This window comes from Chrysemys picta, chromosome 3, assembly GCF_011386835.1.
Source record: "Chrysemys picta bellii isolate R12L10 chromosome 3, ASM1138683v2, whole genome shotgun sequence".
Classification (NCBI taxonomy): Eukaryota; Metazoa; Chordata; order Testudines; family Emydidae; genus Chrysemys; species Chrysemys picta.
The window spans coordinates 15389247-15406640 of record NC_088793.1 but is presented as its reverse complement, the minus strand read 5'-3'; positions in this window follow the sequence as shown (position 1 = coordinate 15406640).

Sequence of the window (17394 nt, the reverse complement as noted above, 5' to 3'; positions counted from 1 at the left end):
AAGTCTCCTCCCCTGGGGGTCTGTGGTTGGGAGGGGGCAGGGCAAAGCAGCTGGCAGGGATCTGTTGGAAACGGGGTTCTCTAACTTTGTTCATAGAGAGGACTCTTAATAGGGAGATTGTCTCTTGAATACCTCCATGTCCCATTCTCATTCATATAGACATCCTCTCTCTCATTGGTGACCATACAGGTAAACTCCCCTCCCTCATGCAATCACATGGTGCACCTACTGTCCCTTTCATGACCACATGGAACACCTTTCCTTCCTGACTGCACAACATTCCTATGGCAACAGTTGCAACTTTTTCTGTGGAAAAATAACATGAGGAAAATATTTAGGTGATCCTTAATACAGTTTAGTGGATGGATACAATGGGCTGGAGCCCGCACTGTGTTTGCAGACAGCTCTCTGCAGGCCACCAGCAAGTGCCAGTAGTTCATAGAATCATAGGACTGGAAAAGACCTCGAGAGGTCATCTAGTCCAGGCCCCAGTATTATCTAGACCAGTGTTTCCCAAACTTGGGACGCCGCTTGTGTAGGGAAAGCCCCCGTCAGGCCCGGCCTGCCAGGGGCTTTCCCTACATAAGCGGCGTCCCAAGTTTGGGAAACACTGATCTAGACCATCCCTAACAGGTTTTTGTCTAACCTGCTCTTAAACATCTCCAGTGATGGAGGTTCCACCATTTCCCAAGGCAATTTATTCCAGTGCTTAACCACATTGACAGTTAGGAAGTTTTTCCTAATGTCCAACCTAAATCACCCTTGCTGCAATTTAAGCCCATTGCTTCTTGTCCTATCCTCAGAGGTTAAAGAGAACAATTTTTTCTCAGTCGTCATTGTAACAATGTTTTATGTAATTGAAAACTGTTATCATGTCCCCTCTCAGTCTTCCCTTCTCCAGACTAAACAAACTACAATTTTTCAATCTTCCCTCATAGGGCATGTTTTCTAGACTTTTAATCATTTTTATTGCCTTCTCTGGATTTTCTCCAATTTGTGTACATCTTTCCTGAAATGTGGCACCCAGAACTGGACACAATACTCCAGTTGAGGCCTAATCAATGTGGAGCACAGCGGAAGAATTACTTCTTGTGTCTTGTTTACAACACTTCTTCTAATACAGCCCAGAACATTTGCTTTTTGTTGCAACAGTGTTACACTGTAGACTCATATTTAGCTTGTGATCCATTATGACCCCCAGATCTCTTACTGCAGTATTTCTTTCTAGACAGTCATTTCCCATTTTGGATGTGTGCAATTGATTTTTCCTTCCTAAGTGGAGTGCTTTACATTTGTCCTTATTGAATTTCATCCTATTTACTTCAGACCATTTATCCAGATCATTTTGAATTTTAATCCTATCCTCCAAAGCACTTGCAACAGCTTCCAGTTTGGTATGATCTTCAAACTTTATAAGTGTACTCTCTATGCCATTATCTAAATCATTGATGAAGATATTGAACAGAACCAGACCCAGGACTGATCCCTGTGGGACCCCACTTGATACGCCCTTCCAGCTTGACTTTGAAGGATCATGAGACTGATGCATAGATCAATGAAAACGGGAGTTACTCCTAGTGTATCTGAGAGTACATTGGGCCCCACAATATGAGTTTGTGAGTGGTGATGAAGTGTAGAGTGTATTTGCTGTAGTGATGGACCCCCTAAGCAAGGGACTGCAACTCCTCTTAGTAACACTGCACATCGCCTTCATCCTGGCAAAATAAGGAGAAAGGCCCTGAAGTAGGAAGTGTCTGGACTCTATTTTATGAAGTGGTGGCACGTGACAAGCCAGGAGCTGCAGCGAAGATGGATGTAGAAAAGATTCCCCAGAAACTGTAGGCAGAGCCATGTGTGGAATAGGCTGTGGTTGCCAGATGCTACAGCCGGGTGCAGGCCTGTGTGGGACTTCTGAGGGATCAGCAGCAGCTGGGCAGGGAGCCAATGTAGAGGAGCCCCAATGAAAGGCACTAAATGAGCCTGGCCTGGAAATGTGTTTGCTTGAATAGAGACTAGACTGGAGAGGGCACCCCACACACTAGTCTTAAAGAGCCCTGACTCTAGACTGGACTGCCCCAGGGACCCAAACAAGAACTGCTATTGAACTATAACTGTTTGAGCCTCTGCCCATAGTGTCTTAACAACCTATCCCTTTCCTGCCAGCTCTAGGAAAAGACCTTTTCCTCTTAGCCATTTGTCTGAATGGTTATTGGGAACCACCAGGGCTAACCAACGTCTACAAGGCCTACGTGCTGAAACACCTGCCTTGCTTGTCTCTGTGTCACAATACACGTAGCATGCTATTGGCACCTTAGGAGGTTGGTGTACTCCATTACTGAGTAGCCTCAATATTTACGCTATACAGCAGAAAACAACACCAGTGCTGTTACTGAAAACAGCTGTTAACATTTGGACAAGGAGCATGGCAGGAGAAGCTCCACCACTTGAATCCTGTAAACCTAGACTGGTCAAAAACTCTTGAATGTATGATGACCGGACAGAATCTTGCATTGACTGGAGTGGGTGAACAGGATGTCCTACCCCAAAAGGCTTTTTCCTTCTCTGTGTTCTAGGATTCCTGTGTTAGGGTGTCTATAGCCCTCGTTGGGTTTTGTTGTAGATATTTCTATTTCCTTACTGAGATGGTTAATTTTGTGAGTAACATTTCCCATGGATAACAGTCCTTTGTGTATTTCACTTGACCTTACCAGTCTTACCCATCCCAAAGTCAATATAATATGACACCTACTGAAATCATATAATTATAGGGGTCTTTGATTTGACACTTAAAAAAATGTAAATAAAAATAGTTCCTCTTACTACCATAGGCGCCTTTGAAACATAAATTAGAATTTCGTGTTCTAATTTGCCGTTGACAAGTCTTAAAGGCAGAGTTAAGACAAAATTCTTGAGCCAGCAAACTTGCTTCTACAAGTACAAAGGAATTTAAAGAGTGGCCTGGGGAAGAAATGGATGAAGCTGTCAGTCACATGAAAGAATTTAGAAAAAGAATGCTGATGCTTCGTCAAATGGTGGGATTCAAATGTAGAGGCATGTCGCTGACCCTGATGCTGAGCATCACATACTTTAAATCCCTGAAGATTAATAGGAAAGATGGTTATGGCTCTCACAACAGCTGCTAGAAGGTGTTCATAGCTCAGGTTTTAATTACGTGTATTTATACAGTAAAAAGTCCTAAATGCATGATAGCCCGTAGTATGCAACAATTTTGAACATTTATGAGATTCAGGCAATTAAGAGTCTAAACTTTCAAATGTTTCCAGATGGCACACTGATTAACAATTGTACGAATTTAATATTTGTTTAAATGCACTGCACTGTAAAATATTTCTTAATAGTATATGAATGCATCTCAATGAATCTAGGAACAGCTCTTCTCACAGCATAACTTGTCTCATTGCCTGGAGAGCTGGAAATCTCATTAGCTGATTATATAGACCAAAAGCAGTGGCAGAGTGGAACAGGAAGACTGAAAAGAGGCTTTTTCTCAGCTAAGGATTATTTCTCCTTTCTGTCTTAAGCCCTGATCCAGCAAAGCATTTAAGCACGCGTGTCATTTTAAGCATGTGAGTAGTCTCATCATCTTCAACAGAAATTCACATAGTAGAAGTTAGGTACATGTGTAAGGCCCCAATGCTGCAGTTCTTGCAGATGAGCAGACAGCTGTGCCTGCAGGCACCCCTGATGAAGACAATGGTGCTCCATGTAGCCACAGCAACTCATGTGCTATGAATGGTAGGATAGGGCCTAAGGCCCAGACAAAGGGAGTTAGGTGCCTAAATACATTTGAGAATCTGGTCCCAAATGCTTTGCTGTATCAGGGACCGGTTTATGTGATATAGTTTTTGGAGAATTGAATCAATACAAAAGCCCACTTGGTTTCATTGTGGACTTGAAACTCAGTGCAGTTTGATTGAAAACGTACCGTCATTCAAACCAGTTTACCAAGGGTTGTGGTGGATTCTCCATCAGCGGAAAGCTTTAAATGAAGATTGGCTGTCTTTCTAAAAGATGCACACTGGTTCAGCCTCAGCTATTGGACATAAAGCATGAATTAATTCAAATTAACCCATGGTCTATGTTGTTCAGGAAATAAGAGTAGATGACCCCAATGGTCCCTTCTGGCCTTAAAATCTATGAAAAAAAATCACTAAAATTTGCAAATATTTTGGGGAGACCTGGGCCAATCAGTAGTTCTGTGTAGAAACTAGAGATGGGCCTAAAAACTTCAGATCTGATTCCCTAGATTCTGAACATCACATATATCATGGCTGTCTGAATCCAGTGTTTTGATCTGCATATGTGTCAAGCTGCATGCACATAAAACTTGTGGTGACAAAATGGCAGATTAAATTTAATGTTGATAAATTCAGAGTAATGCACATTGGAAAGCATAATTCCAGTATGGAAGGATGGGGTCTAAATTAGCTGTTACCACTCAAGAAAGAGATCTTGGAATCATTGTGGACAATTCTCTGATAACTTCCACTCAATATGCAGTGGCAGTCAAAAAAGCTAATAGGATATTAGGAACCATTACTGAAAGGATAGATAAGACAGAAAATATCATAATGCCACAATATAAATCCATGGTACACCCACATCTTGTCTGCAGATCCAGATGCCCCATCTCAAAAAAGATATATTAGAATTGGAAAAGGTACAGAGAAGGCCAACTAAAATGATTAGGGGTATGGAACAGCTTCCATATGAGGACAGATTAAAAAGACCAGGACTTTTCATCTTGGAGAAGGGACAATTTAGGGGAGATATGATAGAGGTCTATGAAATCATGAATAGTGTGTAGAAAATAAATAAGAAAGCATTATTTACCCCTTAACATAACATAAGAATGAGGCTCACCCAATGAAATTAATAGGCAGCAGGTTTAAAATAAAAAAAGGAAGAACTTCTTCACACAAGGCACAGTCAACCTGTGGAACTCTTTGCCAGGGGATATTGTAAAGGCCAAGACTATAACAGGGTTCAAAGAAGAGCTAGATATGTTCATGGAGGATAGGTCTATCAATGGCTATTAGCCAGGATGGGCAGGGACACAACACCATGCTCTCAGTGCTCCTAGCCTCTGTTCGCCAGAAACTGGGAGTGGACGACAAGGGATGGATCACTTCATGATTGCATGTTCTATTCATTCCCTCTGAATCACCTGGCATTGGCCACTGTCAGAAGATAGGATGTTGAACTAGATGGACCATTGGTCTGACCCAATATGGCTGTTATGGTTTTGCATGGTTTCAACACAAAATGAGGTGGAAATCAATATTTTGGGCAGAATTTTGTTTGGAGTTGATGGGTTAGCTAGTTAGTTCCTTCAAACCTGAAACACAATGAAAACTAGCAGGAGCAACCCAGGAAAACAAATATTGTCTTCTGAACCCTACAACATGAGAGGAGGGTGGCCTTACAATCTAAGTAACTTAGGTGCAGACTAAACAAATCACACACTGAAGCCGAGAGTAGCTTGCATATGTCTTAAGACTATTTTTGCTCTTGTGTTTCAAAACTCAAAGGCAGCAGAAATCTAAGCAGGAAAAAACCAATGAAAACCTCAATGTGACTCTTCAATGTCAATTCAGAACCCTGCGTGAGGAATGACATTTAAAACCCTTCATCTATGCAAAGTAATTCTTAGGATAGTATTGCTGGACCAGAAGATACAGCTGCTATGCACTCTACACATAATGTCAAGAAAAAATGTCAGTCTTCTCACATCTAGCACCATCTTGGTGAAACCAAAAACACTGACATTGATTTGATTAGTAAAGGCTGCAATAACCAAGTTATAATTGAATTGAATATTATTGTCTTCATTATTTTCTCACCACTCCCTTTCCCAGGGACAGACTGGTCAGACTGTTAGTTGATTACTCTCCTTCATTTAGGGAATTATATAAATAGTATCAAGACCGTGATAAATTCAGGGCATCCTTTCCACAATGTCAATTATTTAGACAGAATAAAGTCTACCTGGTAAAATGAAATTGCTTAGCTCCTAAAGGGCAGAGATGAACTTTTTTTTGGCTGCTTGTGCAGAAATGTTATAAATATTTAAATGTAAATAATAAAATCTTTACACGCTTAAATAAACATGAGATTGATATTACGTACACAGATACACCATAAGACAATTGCCACTTCTTTAGGAAAATCAATATCTCCTGAGATTGCACTGAGAATCAGTCAACTGGTTGATATCAAACAGGATGCCACAGACCTCCCAAACCTCATATCTTTTTGCCCAGATCACAAACAACAGACCTATCTTTTGATTTAGAAAGGATTGTTTTGGTTTGTTTGTGTGTTTGTTTTTCCAAATTCACTTCCCTATCTGTGTGTATGAGACAGACAACTACCTTGTTGTGAGTTATGTAGGGACTCAACTCGCAACAGGTGAGTCTAAAGGCGTGGACTGCTATTGCTTGAGCTAATGGACCAAATTGCCCCTCCCTTGACTGGATAATACTTAACTGAACTTTTCCATACTGCCAAACAAGTTCAGTTCAGAATCAATTGAAGGGAAGGTTGCAGGTTTGGAGGGGTAATTATTTTTAAAACCAAGTTATTATTATTATTTGACATATGCAATCCAGTCAAGCCAAGCCACAGCATTCTTATCAACAATGTTCAAGGCACGATGACCTCCAGAAAGTTGAGTCATTTTGCATTCCTCAACAATGAGAAGGCTCCATTGCCTTCATGGTAAATCAAACCTGAGTTGATGTTGAATGGGGTCTGAGACAAGATAATTATTTGTCACTTTCTCTGCGGATCATGAAGCTCACCACGCATCTTCTACCATAAATCCCTCACCTGTTAAACTTATCCACAATAGGCGCCGTGAGGGCAGACAATCATGTGGTGGCATATCATGCAATTTCATCACATGTTTTGCTATGCTTTCCTCTCTGTGAACACTGGGTGGACCAATATTGCAGAGAACTGGTAACCATGGTAGAGGGGTAGATTTAAGTTTGCCTGAAATAATATGCATGGTTGTGGTGGTTAGATGCTGCTTGTATTATTAGAACTGGGAGCACTGGCTGTTGGGAGTCTGAAAGGACAGGAAACAGGAAGGATGGGGGAGGAGTTGAGGATGCTGGGAGAGTTACAGAGTGTGCAGCTACAGCTTGGAAAAGAGACTTCCGCTGTAAATAAAGTTCTGTTAAAAGTTTGTTAATACCTTGCCTGGTGGGTACAACAATGGTGGAATTAAGTTGGCTACTAAAGTCGCCAATATACACTGCCAGATGCTTAAACCTTGGCAGAACTTGAACACCAGGTGAAAGTTCACACCAGGGAAGACTAAAACCAGGCAATACTCACCTGGTTTCACATTTCATCACAAACTTTAAACTCAAACCATATTCGCCAAAAAGTTTGCTAAGTGTCACAAATCTTTTGGACCAACCTAGGTCCAGTTTTGAGTAATTGTGTAGATCAGTTTATAGACTGGGGTCAAATTCACTGTTTTGTGTGTGATTTTATTTTACTTATTTATAGGTTTTACTATTGGTGCTCATCATAGTGTCTGAGTGCCTCACAGACATGAAAGAGTTTATTCTCAAAATAACTCTCTGAGGTAGGGAAATATTATTGTCTGCATTGTATAGCTAGGGAACAAAGACAGAAGAAGATTGAAAGAAAACAGAAATTCCATCCTGCAGGACATTTGGATATTTTAGCACTTATTTTCATCCTGAATTAGGATAAAAAGTCAAAATGTCACATTTTCATGGAATAAAAATGCCAAAAAAATGTAGATTGAAACGATCAAAAGGAAACATTTTGACATTTCCCGGATAAAAACTTTATGGTTTAGTTGTCAACCAGCAACTAAATGTTTAATTTCTAATCAATAGTAATGTCTCCATCTGCCTGAGCTAGCATAGTGCCTTGTGGGATTTGTAGTTCTGGATCCCTTGTGTCCCCAATAACTCTTATGGGCCTTGCTCCATGGCCGAACTACATGTGCCATGATACACTGTGGTCTCTTCCTGTGGCTGCCCTGCCACGGTGCATTATGGGAATTATAGTTTCTTATTGCAAAATGCTTCGTTTGAAAGGTCCTGTCCTGCAACTGTGTACAAGCAGACCTCTCTGCCCACATGGACTTCTGAATCCATTCTGAATCCATTGACTTCAACAGGGTTCTATCTATACAGAGTCAAAGTGACTTGCCTAAGATCATATGGAAAAGCTGTAGCATACCAGGGAACAGAACAAAGACCTTGTTAATCAGAATCCATTGCCTTAACCACAGCACCATCCTCCCTTTCCTCACAAACCTGGAGGAGACCCAATAGTTTCTGCTGAGTTTCAAGCTTTGGGATTTGTTCATAGCTGAAACATAAAATGAATCTCAGAGACACAAACATCAGGGGTCAAAACCAAAGGAATATTTGCAGGAACCATATAATGCAAAACTGATACGCTTTGTGAAGCTCATTACTGCTGTTTTAACATGACAAACCACTCCCTGCATCACACCCATTTGATCTAGATGCTTATTGTGATTTTCAAAGCTGGCTAAGGAACTTTGGTGCCCATTTCCCATCTGGGTGCCCAAATCTTCCAGGTTGCTCTGAAGATCTCAGCTTCCATATTAAAATGTGAATTAGGCCCTCTAACTCTGCAGGATCTTATTCTGCCACAGGGGCCCGGTTAATGCATCCAGAGGGCAATATTCACCTCCTGCACCAGAAGGTAATTCATGACTCCCACGAAATACGGGATGCTTCTGTCATACTCCAGGCCACAAACGCTCAGCTCTGCTTGTTGATTAAAACTGTTCACGAGGCCGCCTCCAGTTCCAGGAGAGCTAACCTCAAAGCATTTTATAATCTCACATTACGCCCCTGCTCACGTGGCGCCTACCTGTGGCTTCTTGGCAATGAGCGTGGTTGCACCACGCAGAATAAGAAAAGCCGTGGAGCAGTTTTGGAACCTGACAAATTTCCTCCAGGATTCCTGTTGCAGCCTAGTTTGCTAACATTGGACTACTGCTCAGGTGAGAGCATGAGTCTGAGGACCATTGAACGCAATGAGTTTCCCTGATGGATCGTTGTTAAACACCTGTGCTAAATAACTTTTTGCTGATCCTCTGTGAAAATTTGCAGAGTGTTCAATAGTCCTTAACATTTTCCATCTCTTACGTGGGCAGGTAGTCTCATGATTGAACTCAGGTCTGCAGTTAAAAAGCACTGCAGACAGATGTACATTCAAGACTTCTGCAAAGCCTTTTTAAAAAAAACATATGCTTCTTAAAAGCTTCTTCTGGGCTTTATTTAGTCAGCATAGATTTTTGTTCCTGGCTTGCATTTATATGTAGCATATTTACGACTGGGGTCAAAGTGGACTTTCATTACACTGGTGAAATAAGAACCCGTAGCAGCCACATTTCAAACAGTGTCAGTTCATGTTAGCAAGGGAAAGGGATAAATAAGCTCATCTGTGGGATCAACGAATACTCATGGAATCTCTTATACTGAAAGATCCTAGCTCTGGAGTGTACTTGGGAACCATAGGGCACTATCACAGGATCTGCTGAGCACCCACAACTCCCATGGACTTACAGAAGCCAGCACCAAACCCCCTGTTAGTATCTTTCTAGTGAACTTGGGGCCTAATTCTCTACAGCCTTGCACCTTGCGTAGGCATTTACCCATGTGCAAATGAGCATGAACTGGCTGAATAGGTTGTGTTTTCCAATCAGCTTTGCACAGATGACTGCTCAAGGTGCCAGGCTATGGAGAATCAGGTCCCAGCCTACATTCCGGTTAGAACATTTGTCCCAAAATGGAACATTTTGTTTCATTTTGGGGTATTTTTAACCTTTTAAAAAAGAAAATGAAGGGCTAGATGCACAAAAACCAAGGAGGAGGATCCCTCCCCCCTTATAACCTTTAGCACAGTGGTTAAAATACTCACCCAGAGGACCCCATCGAAATCCCTACATAATTGCAGCATGGACTTAAATCCAGGTCTTCTGCTAATCATCAGACTATTGGGTTTTCTAGGACAGACCCTCTCTCAATCTCTCCTGGTGAAGCTGTTCCACTTCATATAATACTTGAATAGTCATTGGATCAGAAAAAGTGACTGGGAATGGCTCTCTAATCCAAAGGTTAGGTCACCCCATTGAGTGTGTGTGGGGGGGACACCAGGTTTCAAGTCCCTGTTCCAATAAATATGTATTTACACAAAGTGGAAAAGCTTCACGGGGAGAGATTGTGGGAGTCATAACTGAGAATCTCCTAAGCCTGGTGGTGAGGGAACGTGTCTGGTGAGGAAGTGCCTTAGCTCAAAACCCTGTTCGAGAGCAGCACTTCAGACATGCCTGTTCTACATGAATGTGCTAACCAGTGGTCTAAAGGTTTTAAGGGCCTCGCCTCCAGTTTTGTGAATGGTGCCTAACGACCCTTGTGACTTTAGCCCCCAAAATCAAATTGTTTCATTCTGATAATGAATCATTTTGACATTTCCAATTTTTTTTTGTTTCAACTGAAACAATTTGCCAAACATCTATGCAAATTTGTGAAACATTTCTAGTGAACCAAATGTGCATTCTTCAGCCCCTCCCCCCAAAAAAGTTTTGGTGAAAACATGCCACCCAGGTCTGCTCAGCATCTTGCAGGAGTTTGCCTGATGGGAGTTTTGCCTGAGGAAAGGCTGCAGGAATGAGATCGGAGGACTGCCGGGATTGGCCTTGAGAGAACAACGAAACCCAATTATCAAAGATACTTCACCCAGTTTCTTGGGGCATTAAGAATGATTGTGGCCAGCTGGCACACATTTCCACAAATGCAACTGTGTAAGCTAATGCTCTTGTTAAACTAATCTGTGTTAGACGCACACACTGCACTGTGACATGACACTGTCTACCCAGCAGTTTTCTTTCGAGTAAATGCCCTTTGATGCATTTATTCCAAAATGTTTTGTAGGAGAGGATCGAATTGTCAGGTGTTTACCTGATCCCTTTGTCTAAAGAAATGGGGGAACTGGTTCCGATAAAATAAGAACAATCCTGCAGTTCTGCCTACCCTTTGAACTGTATTCAAAACATTTCTGGAGGGATAGGGAATGCTGATGTTCCATGAAAGGTGGTGGTGGTCGTGAGGTACATATGAAGAATCAGTCTTAAAGCTTATATAATTATCACAATTTTTAACGCCAAACCCTGAACCTTGACATGGCTGAACTTGGATTCTGAACCTGGATCCATGCTTGAAGTTTGCAGCTGTCTCTTATGTTTATAATACAATGCTGTTTCAGGCCAAACTATAGGGTTTTCAAAATCTTGATCCAGACAGAAATTTTCTGGCTCAGTCTCATCTGAACTACTAAATGGTGGAAATGCAAAGCTTGGTAGTTTGGGTTTTGTTTGAATAAGTGCCTCAAATCTAATATCTTGAAGTTAATGTGGGTGATGTTCTGCAGCATCAGCTAATTTTCAGTGAAATGCAAAAGTTCAGTGGGTGACAATTATTTATTTGTATTCCTGCTGTGAATGCCACACCTGAAGACTCTGACCAGAAGGCCTGATCCAGTCCCCATTGAAATCAATTAGAGGCTTTCTATTGACTTCCATATGTACAGAATGGTTCCCTATAATGCGAGGCACTAAACAACCATAATCCCTGTCCCAAAGGCTTTACAATCTAGTCAGTTGAGATGAGTTCCACAGATTCAGTATTTGAAATATTCTTAGGTCAGAAATCTTGCTTTGAATTCATTATTATGCTTTGTTATCTGAGGCGCCAACACTTCCACTAGTCATTTCTGTATCACTTTTGGTGGTAGCTCTTGGATTACAAGTGCTTTTGTCATCTGGTGCCATGCAGTCATTAGAGCAACTTTAGATAGTCTGTATCTTTTCTTTCTACCCAGGGGTGGATTAAGACAATTCCTGTCAAACCTTACCTGTCACCAGCACTACTTATGAAGAAACCGTGCTTCGTTTAGCACCAGGAAGGAATGCAATTTGATCTTCAAATGTGTTCATTCATATGTTGAATAATAATGACACTATTGTGTAATTATTTAGACAATAGCTTCTGAGTAAATTTGTAGTCTTTGGCAATTTAAAAAAAAGAAAAGAATGTTCTCTGTTATTGTCGAACCTTATGGTTAAATATCTCGCCGGCTAATGTTTAATAGCCACCTTGCTAGCTTGAGTTGATTTTGACAATAATTAACCTGAAGTAATTGCAGTTGCTCCTAATATAGGCACATGTTTATTTTGACATTTTTTAATTTGCTTGTTAAATAGTGGGTAAATAGTTACAAACATACATAGTTTTAGTAGTAGGAAACTCTATGATAACGTTCACCCTTTGTGCCATATCTGCAACTTCCCTGAATTTATGCTCAGCACAAGCGGGTTATAGAGGTGACTTTAAATCACTTTTCTGCCTCCCCCAATCCTGGGGTGGACCTGGGACAAAATTAGCCCCAATGGTAAATTAGAGCAGCCCCAGAGCTATTCTAGCATACAGCAGCTATGATAACCCCAAGAAAATGTTCTGTTGACTGGTCCAGGCCTACTAGGGCTTATTGCCTTCTGGTTCTATCTCCCTTCCCCTCCCCAGACTACTCCTATGCCACATCTGCCAAAGGGGAGGATGGAGTATCAGAATATAACATTGGTTTTATACCAACTGAGGACTCCCCCACAATGAGGAATGTTACTTTAAGACTTGTTGGAAGTCTCTTTGCACCACAGAAGTTGTCACCCATAATTAGACTTGTATGGGGTCCATGATGGGCAGTATTCACTACCTTGGATAGTCACATGTTCAAGGTCTGAGATTTCATGAATATAAGTGGGAGACTTCTACCACTGGAAATTATTATTAATATTACAGTAATGCTTAGAAATCACAACTGAGCCCCAGACCCTATTGTGCTAGGCCCAAGCCAGGAAATTGAAAAGACAGCCAAGGTAAGTAACACAGTGTCTACACAGACACTGGGCTACACCTCTCGTGGAGGTGGAGTTATTATGTTGGTGTAGTAGGGCACTTACATCAGCTGGACATGGCTGTAGTGTGTACACTGACATAAATAGGTTAAGCTGCCTTATCTAACTATTTAGTGTAGAACAGTGGTTTTCAAAGTTTGGGTCATGACACAGTACTGGGTCGCAGAATGCAAGGCACTGGGTCACCTTGCTCAGCACCCAGGGACCCTGGTGTCCGGCCAGTAAAAACCAATAGTCCCTACCTGTTTTGACACCGCGCTGCGCCCTGGAAGTGGCCAGCAGCAAGTCCGGCTCGTGGGGGGGGGGGGGAGGTATGGGGCTCCGTGTGCTGGCCCCACCCTGAGCACTGGCTCCGCACTCCCATTGGCTGGGGCAGTGCTGCGGGATAAGAGTCGTGTGGAGCCGCTTGCACGCCTCCGCCTAGCAGGGCTGGCTCCAGCATTTCTGCCGCCCCAAGCAAAAAAAGAAGCCGCGATCGCAATTGCGACTGGCGGCGGCAATTGGGGGGAAAAAAAAAAAAGCTGCGATCGGCAGCGGCAGTTCGGCGGCAGGTCCTTCGCTCCTAGAGGGAGTGAGGGACCTGCTGCCCCCGAATTGCCGCACATGCCGCCCCTCTCCCTTGGCCGCCCCAAGCACCTGCTTGTTAAGCTGGTGCCTGGAGCTGGCCCTGCCACCTAGGAGCCGGACCTGCTGTCCACTTCTAGGGCACAGCGCGGTCCATGGTGCCAGGACAGGAGGGAAGCCTGCCTCTGCACCCCAGCTGCGCTGCTGACCGTGAGCCACCGGAGGCAAGCCCATGCCCCAATCCTCTGCCCCAGACCTGAGCCCAACCCCAACCCCCTCATCCCAGGTCCCACCCCAGAGCCTGCACCCCCAGCCCAGAGCCTTGACCCCCTCCTGCACCCCAACCCCCTGCCCCAGCCCAGAGCCCCCTCCCACACCCTCAACCCCTCATTCGCAGCCCCACCCCACAGCCCTCACCCCTGCACCCCAACCTTTTGCCCTAGCCCTGAGCCCCCTCCCATGCCCCAAACCCCTCATCCCCAGCTCCGCTGGGTCATGGACATCAACAATTTTCTTCAACTGGGTCACCAGAAAAAAAGTTTGAAAACCAGTGGTGTATACCGGGCCTCAGTCAGGGGCTAATAGTCATTGATGAACCTATCCTCCATGAACGCATCTAGTTTGTTTTTGAACCCTATTATAGTTTGGGCCTTCACAATATCCCTTGGCAATAAATTCCACAGGCTGACTGTGCATTGTGTGAAGAAGTATTTTCTTATGTTTCTTTTAAACCTGCTGCCTATTAATTTCATTGGGTGACCCTTGTTCTTGTGTTATGTGAAGGGGTAACTAATGCTTCCTTATTCGCTTTCTCCACACCAGTCATGATTTTATGGACCTCTAGCATATCCCCCTTAGTTGTCTGTTTTCTAAAATGTACAATCCCAGTCTTTTTAATCTCTCCTCATACAGAAGCTGTTCTAGACCCCTAATAATTTTTGTTGCCCTACTCTGTATTTTTTTTTCAATTCTACTATATCTTTTTTGAGACAGGGTGACCAGAACTGCATGAAGTATTCAAGGTGTGGGCATACAATGGATTGATATAGTGGCATTATCATATTTTCTGTTTTATTATCTCTGTCTTTTAATGGCTTCTAACATTCTGTTAACTCTTTTGACTACGACTGCACATCGAGCAGATATTTTCAGAGAACTCTTCCAATGACTTAAAGGTCTCTTTCATGAGTGGTAACAGCTTATTTAGATTCCGTCATTTGTATGCATAGTTGTGATTATGTTTTCCAGTGGGCATTATTTTGCTTTGATCAGCATTGAATTTCATCTGCATTTTGCTGCCCAGTTTAGTGAGATCCCTTTATAACTCTTCTTTGTCACCTTGGGGGAGGGATAGTTCAGTGGCTTGAGTATTGGCCTCCTAAACCCTATGGTTGTGAGTTCAGTCCTTGAGAGGAACACTTAGGGATCTGGGGCAAAATCAGTACTTGGTCCTCCTAGTGAAGGCAGGGAGTGGGACTCAATGACCTTTCAAGGTCCCTTCAAGTTCTAGGAGATAGGATATCTCCATTTATTATAAGTATCTTGAGTTGTTGTGTATTGTCTGCAAACTTTGCAGCCTCACTGTTTATCCCTTTTATTTCCCTCTCCTACACGATTCCCATCATCATTTTTTTTTGTTTTAAACATGGAGGTACCACTGTGTAGATGCCAGTCCTATTTCCGATCTAGAGCATGTTACAGCTAGATTTAGAGCAGTTTTACTTAATGAAGATGTGAATTAGAAGCTGGAAAATAAGATATTGTTCTGTATGTAAAATGAGGAAAATCATGCATAATGCTTCCCCTCATTTGTACGTATCACATTCGCTATTGTCAAGAACAGGATTAACTATCCCTCGGGTTGTGCATTCCAAAATGCTTAATCTATTCTCCCCTTGACACGACAGAGTGACTCCCATTCATACACACTCATACTTAAAGGAGAATATACCCTCATTTCTTGGCTTTTATTAATTACCTCCCTCTTTCTACTAGCACCCAAAATGACAGAGCTTCTCTTTTGTGTGTGTGTGTGGGGGGAATCACCCATATAAAGTTCAGTATAATGAAAGCCAAGTTAAAAAAAATAAAGTCTTAAATTACAGAACGCAGATTATTACCCATTATTTTCACAGTGGGCCTGATTCTCCTCTTGATAGCACCCTGAGAATTCCCTTTCATAGGATGGTGTTCTTATCTGGTGGAACGCTGATATAGCCAGATCCTGTATTACCTCTTTAACCCCAGTGTAAGGAGTGGATCAGTGGCAGAAGTGTAACAAAGCAGAGCTCTTGCGATTCTCAGTTAGTAGATAGTCCCTTAGAGACCATTGCCAGCTGGCGTAAATTGATCAGCCCCAATGGCTTCTCTAATCTATGCTGAGGATGGAGCTGTTCAGGACAGAGAATCACAGAGCCAAACTACCTCCGTAATAACCTAGCCCTCCTTCTGCGATGAGCAGATTTCACCATTGTAGGCAATTTAGCCCAATGTGTACAACCAGTCCTAGCGAGAGAAGACTCAAATTCAGCGGGTCAGATTGTGATCTCAGTTACACTGGTATAAATCCACAGAAAATCCATGAAGTGAGATCACCATGTGGCCAAAGTATCTGGAAAAACCCCCACCAGCTATGCTACAATATGCGTTGGTATACTTCATGTGTTTGAGATTAGAAAGCAACTCCCTAAAGTCTTAAAGAGTCTATTCTCGCAAAGGTCCACACCTGCCATTCAAGTCCATGAGAGTTTAGCTGGATGACTTGACTCCCCCCTTTGCAATGTACAGTTTCCGAGATGCAATGACATAAAGTGGACACTTCTGAAATGCATAGCATCTTCTACTGAAAAATATACTTTTTGCTATTGAAGTCCCTTTACCAAATATACACCGTGCCTGTGTATTAGTGCTCGGTATAACAGCACCATCAAACGGTTACATCTTGGCTCGAATGAGTTGTTTTACTAAGTGTAGGTTTATTTTTTATTTTTTTTTAATAAATGGAGAAATTAAGATTTGGTTTTTGTTTTCTGACAATTCATCAGGCGGCTTTTGTTTTTGCAGAACTCAAACTACGGGTAGTTCCAATCTCAGTCTCTTTGTATCTCAACCCTCAAAGTCCAGATACGTGGTTCTGTTTTATACCGTTTCTAGTTTTCATTGTGTTTTTATTTATTCATACTTATTACATTGTGATGAAACAAGTGCAGCAAATGTTTTGGGGGTTATGCCCCAGAAGGAGCAAGTTAGGCACATGCTTTAAGTACTTTGCTGGATTGAGATCAGAGTCTTTGGTACATTGCAAGACTGAGCGCTTGCTGGAAAACCAGCAGAATACCAGTGTGTGTGCGTGTGTGTGTGTGGGGAGAAATGGCTAGGCACTGATGCTACAAACATGAAGGGTGCTAGCCTAGTAGATAGCACACTCGACAGGGACTCAGGAGGCCTGGGATCTATTCCCGGCTCAGCTACTGGACTGTTAGGTAACCTGGAGAATGTCACTTCACCGCTCTGTGCCTCAGTGTTCCCGTCTATAAAATGGGGTAATACTGACCTAATTTGTAAAGCACTTAGATCTACTGATGAAAAGTGCTCTCTTAGAGCCAGGTATTATTAATAGGAACATGCTTAACTTTTAAGTATCAGTGTAGCCCCCATGAAGTCAAGCGTTGCTGTGTGCAGGATCAGAGCCTTAGTGTCAGTGCCTAAGAAGAGGCGTTCAGCACCATGTACGGCTAGACCCTGAGCCATTTATTCCTTTTTAAGCAATGTAATTGTTCTATTTAAATGGGGGCATATTCAGACAAAGA